Here is an 8,876-nt window from a genome sequence, read left to right on the forward strand (position 1 = left end):
TCCAAACTTACATCAAATTCGAAGATGGGTTTTATCGGACTACATCTTCCAATGGCTACTGAAAAAAGGTTCAAAGATTTAGACGTAAGAAAAGATTGAGACCTGTTCGCGGATAAATTGTAAACTTTATTTAGTATATTGTTTTTATTTAGTATAGTTCTTGAAGTTTATATTATAAGGGTAATGTTTTGGGAGATGCAATCCATATGGGGTTTGGTAATTTTCTTTATGTTACAGGTTGAGGGTATATTTCTGTCAGCAAATTCCACGCCTAATTTTTATTTGTTTTAACTGCAGTTAAATTAATTGCTGCAAAAAGAAGACCATTACTAAGTAAAACACCGCCTAGTTTGGCTGTTCCTAACGTCCGTAACCCTTCACTATAAGAGAGTCCGAAAAATTCGACAATTCTAAAAGATTCTTTAAAACCACGTAAATTAAAATATATATAAATTACCACTACACCCAAACGCCTATCTATGTCCCCATGTTTTCAAGAGAAGTTTTGAAAAGACCACAAAATAGGAGTTACCGTTATATGTCGGTCTGCCAAAACAGTTCTGTCTATCCATATTAATCAAGTAATCACGCAAAAGATCTAATTTTTTTATCGGATCGTCAGAAAGGAATAATCCTACTGATTTTGTTGCTCTTCAAATAATTTTCAGGACCAAAATGGACAAAAAACGTCTGTGGGGTTTGGCCAGTAAATACAACGTGAACATACAACAATGTTGTTTATTCCAGATAATTTGTCAAAGTTAAGAGGTACTAAGCAATTTAGCCAATTAAATTAAGACTTCTTTGTTGTTTTAGGCATGTTTGTATTTATGTTTCAAAAACTTGCCAATTATTAGGTTTTTCTCTCATTTTATTATTTGATTAATTACAAGACCTTGACATTAAAGATAAGACTGCAATCATTTATTTAAAATATGCACCGATCGATAATGATTGACAAAAAAGTGCTAGTATCGATTGCATTTGTTATCAGTCAGTAACCGTATCTAACCCCCTTTTTATGACCAATTTTCTATCGACTGCGTTTATTGTTGAGGTAGTCCCATCGATATGCAATTGTGTATATAAGATGACAAATATTTGTACAATACCTCATTAGCTCAAACGATTCCGAAGTAAAAAAGTCTCACTTGCAATTTGTTTAAAATATTCAAAAACGTTGAGACCACTAATGTTCAACCTTATTGGCCTATTTGCCATGGCATGGTCCAGAATTGAGTGGTGGTTATCCAGAAGGGTACATTATTCCAGACTTCACGCGCAATGAGTTTCCTGGCAAAAAGTGGCCCCCAAAACTCTGAAGTATGTGTTTGGAGCAATTTCAGTAAGTTTTTTGGCATAAGACGGGAATACATGCGCACACCCGATTCTTTTGAAATTTTTCAAAAAATAGGGCCTGCGCTTGTATACCCGTCTTGTTCCAGTTTTTTTTTTTTTTTTTTTTCTTTTTATCAAGGAATATTTTAATAATGCATTTTTGTTTCTTTTAGCTGAAGAACAGAAGGAAACGATGCGGGAATGTCATCGTATGCTTGCTAACAGAACCTGTGTAAAGTTCGTTGAAACTGTTAAATCCGACTTCGGTTATGTTTGCGTAACAAATGACAGGTTCCAGTACACAACTTGGTTATCAGGCTATCAGAACCCAAAGAATTAACATTGGACCAGCCTGTTTGAAGAACGTTTATGTGGTATGTCACGAATTTATATATGCCTTGTGTTTTACCCATGAATAGAATTCCTTTAATCGAGATGACAATGTACTTTTTAATTGTGAAAGCAAAATGTAAGAGAGACACCAAATATTGAATGCATTGGATTTTGCAATGTGGAGTATCCACCAGAAAGTGAAGTTTGGTTGTATTACACGGGCAATAAATGAAAAAATAAGGCTTTTAGCCCACGATTAATTGAAGTCAATTTGTAGTTAAAAGTAAAAAAAAAAAACATTTGTATTACATCAAATCTAGACGTGCAAGTATGTGATAATGCCATTTTGCTGAAAATTAAAAAGAAACAATAGAAATTATTATTTTAGGTATGTACGTACATTTGGGTAACAAAAAAAAAAAAAACAAAAATATCTTTTTTGATTTCCTACCCCTAATTTTTATAACCTCCACCATAATATGGAGGGTATAATTAAATTTGTCATTCCATTTGTAACACATCGAAATATTCATCGGAGACCCTACAAAGTATATATATTCTTGATCAGGGTAAAATTCTAAGTCGATATAACCAAGTCCGTCTGTAGAAATCAAGATACAGCTCGCAATTTTTAAGATAGAGCTTTATAATTTGGTGTAGAAGTTTCTATTACTCCTAGCCCCCATATAACGGTACCACCCGATTTTCGGTATTTTTAAGGTTTTAGCTTCATTGTCACATCGAAATGACTGAAATTTGGTACTTAGTCTTCGTTGCGAGTATACAACTTTCTCCCAGAATTTTGTCGGTATAGGTCCACGTCTTCATATAGCACCCAATGGGGCCTCAATATCAAAAAAAATTTCTAAAATTTGGCATTTAGTCTTCGTTGGAGTTATAAAACTTTCCACCTGAAATTTGACGGTATAGGCCCACGTCTTCATATAGCCCCCATAGAATGGCACATCCCGATTTGCGCTATTTCGAAGGTTATGGCCTCAATATTCCTCCGAAATAGCTAAAATTTGGTATTAAGTTTTTGCTGGAGGTATAAAACTTTCCCCCGTAATTTTGTCGGTATAGGTCCTCGCCTTTATATAGCCCCCATAGAACGGTACTTCCCCAATTTCGGTATTTTGAAGGTTGTTGCCTCAATATTCCACCGAATTGGCTAAAATTTGTTGTTTAGTCTTTATTTGGGGTATAACAATTTCCATATAAAAATTTTCGGTATAGGTCCTTGCCATTATATATCCCCCATAGAACGGTACCTCCCGATTTTCGTAATTCTAAAGGTTGTGACGTCAATATCCCACCGAAATGACTTGTTTTTGGTATTTTTTAGGTTTTAGCCACAGTATCTTACGGAAATATCGAAAATTTGGTATTTAGTCTTCTTTCAGTCAAAAAACTTTCCCCAGGAATTTGTCGGTATAGATCGACGAAATTTGCTGAAATTTGGAAATTAGTCTTCTTCATAAACGAAGGGAAACTAATTGTTCCATTTTACTTCAATATAACTCGTGGTGGAGGGTATAACAAATTCGGCCCGGCCGAACTTAACACCGTTCTTACTTGTTTCCATTTATATATGAAATTTCATGGCGATCGGCCACAATTATGGTCCGATTGATGAAAAAACTTTACCAGTTCATTATTTTCGATTTCTACGAACAATTTTGAAAATCGGATCGAATTTTGCATATTAGAGCTATATCAAAATCCGAGCCCATTTTCCAATTTTTTGTAGAAATCATTTTTTTTACAATATGAACTGGTAAAGTTTTTTCATCGATTGGACCATAATTGTGGCATTTAAAACAATTTTTTGTGAAAATGCGCCTTTGACCACGTACAAGGTACTATTGAAATTACAAATGTTAACAATTTGGTGGCATGAAATAGAAAAAATATAAATTTTATTATTATTATTATTATTATTTTTTTTTTGGACATCTTAATGAACTTATATTGAACTAATAACTACACGCTTCAAAACGGTATGGAATGTACCAAAGGTATATTTTATGTAATAGACAAAAAAATATATTTTAAATAAATTTTTATACGTTCGTCTGTTATAATCATTCAGTTGAGACAAAGTCAACTTTGGAAATGGTCTGCATCGGTCCACGTTTCAATATAGGACCAAATGTCACAGTTCTTTCCGATTGACTGACAAAATAACTTGTAACTTGACATTTAAGGTCCCGAGTAGTCGCAAAGCCAATGTTAAAAAAATAAGAAAGTATCAGTCAGCTGTGCTGACAGAGATATACCCTCAATCACTGACCGAAGAAAAAAAAACAACAAAACCAAACCGTATAGAATAACCTACCGAAAAAAAGAATCAAAACTATGCAAGAGGAGTTCTTAAACTGCACTTTGTTCGAATTTTGTGTGGGAGGTACCCGAAAGAGTGGACAGATATAGTCCATTTTCTAGCCTGATACATGACATGATGAAATAATACGATGAGTAAAGTCTGTACCAATCAGAAACATCTTGCGAGAATTATCATGCAATTTACCATTTTTAGTTGGTGCCGTAAGGGTTTCATGGAGCTTTTAGGCTAATATCACAAGAAATATGGACTTTAGCAAGAAAAAAAATTGTACCGACGTAAAGCGAGCTTTAAGGATAACCTACTGGAAAAAAATACAACAAGATCCGAGTGGTGCTCTTAAAATTCACTTTATCCGAATTTTGTGTGTTAGGTACCAGAAGGAGTGGACAGATATAGTCCATATTCGAGTCCGATATATATCTCGAAATTTTGAACTTTTGTGGGGGAGGTACCCGAAGGTGTGTACCGATATAGCCCCTCTTCGAACTTAAACTAAGTTTGGTGCACCAGCCAGCCAAGTTCTATAACCGTTATTTCGATGAGGCACATTTTTCGTCGTATCAAGGTGTGTATACCCTTTCTAGCCTAAAGGCTGAAGGTATAAATACAAAATAATAAAAAAAAAAAACAAAATGTGTTAACGGATTTAAGAAGATAATGTCTTATTTTAAAGATAAACTTTTAAAGAAAGAAGATAATTACATTAATTCGTTGTGAGGAGTAAAAAGGTTTAAAGTTGAAATTCTAAGAAACTCAATTTTCCCTACATTTACTGTTATCTATATATATAAAAATGGTGTAAAAAATGTATAGTAATTCATAAAATTAGAACGGCTAGGCCGATTTCTGTAAAATTTTTTGTCAGTTATTCATATTTTCGAGGAGAAGGTCTTTACGGAAGAAAATTTTGGAAAATCTCTCTGGAAAAGTCGGAAAATTGGAAAAATCGAAAATTGAGTTTTTGTATGAAATTTTATTCCTTAATAGCGAGACGAAGTTCGCCGGGTCCGCTAGTAAAAACAATAAATGAAGTTGCCCAAAGAAACCAAAGTAAATTTCGTCTTCCATGGACACCATCAAAACCGAATTGGTGCATTAGAACTCCAGCAAATTTTTTTTTTCAAGTTTTTAGAATATTCAACTTCCAATATCATTATTGATTAAGCACACTTTTAGACGAAAAACCTCATATAGGTAAAATGAACGTTCGAACTTTGCATGAATGGCAATTATATTGATACATATAGTCAAATTTCAAGTCGATCGGAGCGAAATTGGTTGAGATATGACAGTTCAAAGTGAAGAAACCATTGTGTTTTGTGTGTACACGCGCAACGTATACCCTATATAGACGCCATCGTTAATTTTCATTAACTGCCTTAATTCAAATTAATTCGTGCATTATCCACATTCTTAATGCACAATATCAAACTGAATTTAATGTACATTTAGGTGTTTCAATATGGCAACACCGTAAAAAAGAATCCATATTCATATGAGGGAGAGAGCATATGCATGCTCTGAGACACAAGGAAAACAAAAAATTACAGTGCAAACAACAACAAAACAGGAATAAGCTGTTTCGTAAATGCAGAAACTGTCGTCTGTCAGGCAAAAAGTAAATGCAGATCTTAATGCAAATTAACGCTGTCGTCTGTCTAGGGCAGCGTCACCCATAATAGTTCCATCAATACTAAGGCATGTGTATACATGGGTGAAAAAAACAACAACCACATGATGTTCATCGTTTGTTTATGTACACGCACACTGTACGTGAGAGGAGAAGCAAATGAAAAAACAACTGAGTGGGCGCCCTCACTGTACAAAGAAGCCCGTCCCTAGACCATAGCCGACCAAGAAGAGCGAGCGCTTAAATTGTTTATGTGTGGGTAAAATTACACTGACAGAACAGAACAGGGTGATGATTTTCATATTGAGTATGAAATGAAAAACACAGGAAAAAGTTGTCACGGCGTGTTAGCGTTCAGAGCCAAACATATTGGTGGGTGTGTGGGTTCGAATCGTCGGCTTTCCTTTTTCATTTGCATTATAGATCATAAAAAAGCTCGATTAATAAATTAAAAAAAAAATTAATACTAAAAATGATCTTCGCCTAAAAAGGCAACATTTTCAAATAGAAAAAATATATTGTTGGCGAGTTCGCTTTGTATGACTAAAATTAAAAAAATAATATATAGTGAATCACAGCCAAAAGTATCCACTTCAATTTCTTTTATTAAAACTGCGATTGCTAAGAGTTAATTAATGATAGCGATTTCGTTCTTTTTTATATTTTTACGTTAAATTATCTTTCAAAAGTCTATTTCTTGACAAAAGTATAAATTTTTCGTTATAATCGAAATTTTGATTTTGAGTGTTCACAATTTTTTTCAAAAATATTTTTTTAAATGTGTTTAGCTTAAAGGCAAGGTCATTAATTTATTAAAACGCCCACAAATATATATGAAGATCGACAAATTCGTTTTTGAGCTATCAATGGTACAGCATGATTCTTAAACAAAAATGGGTTTGCAGGTAGTCATTTACCACAAATATGTGCAATATATTTTGTAAAGGCATTCTCCTTACCATTTAATTTTAATCTCGAATATAGGAATCTCGAATATAGGAATTGTGTACATGAGTAAATTCCAAGGCATGTACATATAAATTCGGGACACATCAGACAGGCTGATCCAAGGTTCCTATTTTGGGTTTGTATACCCTGTTAAGCAAATATAACCAAAATCGGCTTTAACGGTTTCAACGAACTTTACAAAGGTTCTACTTGCCCACATATAATGTGCACTCTTGTGCCGTTTCTTTTTGTTCTTCGGCTGAAAGGAACTAAAATGGATTGTTAACATTTCCTTTGTTAAAAGGAAGCCACTTTCTGCCAGGAAAAAAATCTGTTATAATATCACATTCTAGAAAGCCTCAGCCAATTCTGGACCATAGTCGACCTTGTCATAATCAGGAATAAATGTGGTACCATTAATTGGTAATTTAGCACAATGGATCGCAGCAAATAGACCAATAACGATAAAAATCAATGATCTCGACATATCGTCGGTGTCATGCTTAAGTGTTCCATACGCCATTTGCCCGTTTTGAGATAATCGCATTTTAATGTTTTGCGTCACAACTGTGTGGAGCTGACTAAAGCAAATATTTATATTTTTGACTTGAAATATTAATAATAGTATATAGAACATATTTGCAAAAATGTAGAGGAATATGTATTGGAATATAAAAGTTATAGAGATTTTTTTAAAAAAAGAATTTTTGTCGATTTGTTCCATATCCGCACTTATGACACAAATGTGAAATTCTGTAAATCACATGGAACAAAGTGACAAAAAAATTTTCCATATTTGCCTCAATAAATTAAATACTTCTAAATTGAAAATTAAAATTCTGATTTTTTAAATGTGTGTTTAAAGTTGTAAGTTTTTAAAATATTAATTTCATAACTGAAAAAAGTTTATGCTTTTCCGTCGAGGCGTGGATATCTCGGAAACTAAAGCAGATAGGAGAAAGCCGACTAGAAATTCAGAAAGAGCATACCGGAAAACCCTAGAAACCACCTGTATCTCAAAAAGTCAAAAATGGCGTATGGAACACTTAAGCATGACACCGACGATATGGGCAAATCCCAGAAACAGTCTACCAGCCAAAATTTTTTTATTTTATCCAAATTAATTTATTTGCTCACAAAAGATTAGACTGGATATCTAATTTTAGACGAAAATTATTACAAAATTCTACCCTACCTCAGTTTTTTTTTTTAATTTTATACAAAAATTGTACATTTTTTACATGTTCATATTATTACTTTAGTGTTAACATAAGTGGTGAACTCGAAAGCCATATTGTTATTCACTCAATTCTCTTAGATTTTGACAAAAAATATAATCTTTTTATATTATTTTGGAAAAAGTGAAATTAGGTATGAAAAGACAGATCCAAGTGGTGTAGCGTTCGTCACAAAAAATTATGTTTTTTTTTTTTTATACTGAGGGCAGAAATTTTTTTTAATTCATCTATAAATTTAAATTAAATTAATATCCCGTTTTTAAGGAAATAGAAAAAAAACTACAATAATAATAAAAAAAATTACAGTGCATTAATTTCTGTAGCGTTCGTCGAGATTTGAGTTCTCCCAAAAAATAAAAAAAAATGCCTTTTAATTCTGTTTTCACTTTCTCTTGTATTCCATTTTTTGTTTTATTCTATTTTCGTCACGATTTGAGTTCAGTTAATTGTTAAGAAACTTAAAAAAGAAATTATATTTATATTTATTTTCTGATGGATGTGCAAGTCAATTTAAAAATAAAAAATAATTTAAAAAAATTAAGTTTCAGTGTTTTATTTAGAAATGCACTTAAAACTAAAAAATAATTTATCGCTTAGCATCAATAAATATATACATTCTTATGATGGAATCTCTCAAATAAAACGCTTGTCGTTTAATTTTGCCACCATTTATAATTTAAATGCAAGCTTTATATTTGAGAGATTCCATCATAAGAATGTATATATTTATTGAGGCTAAGCGACAAATTATTTTCTAGTTTTAAGTGCATTTCTAAATAAAACACTGAAACTTAATTTTTTTTAAATTATTTTTTATTTTTAACTTTTTAGTAAATACATTTTTTTGACACTGAGAACAAAATTATAGTCAATTTAGGCCGAACATTTAGATAAAAACTTAAAAATGCCTGAAATCGTGTAGTACCGTTATATAAAGGCTATACCAAAACCTGGACTTATGTTCCTAATTTTTGGTGGGGAAGTTTCTGTACCATTCGGAATTTCAAATGCCAAGTTACAGCCAATTCTGGCTAAAAATGAA

This window comes from Musca autumnalis, unplaced genomic scaffold (assembly GCF_047663935.1).
Source record: "Musca autumnalis isolate F117 unplaced genomic scaffold, ASM4766393v1 scaffold_2, whole genome shotgun sequence".
NCBI classification, from domain to species: domain Eukaryota; kingdom Metazoa; phylum Arthropoda; class Insecta; order Diptera; family Muscidae; genus Musca; species Musca autumnalis.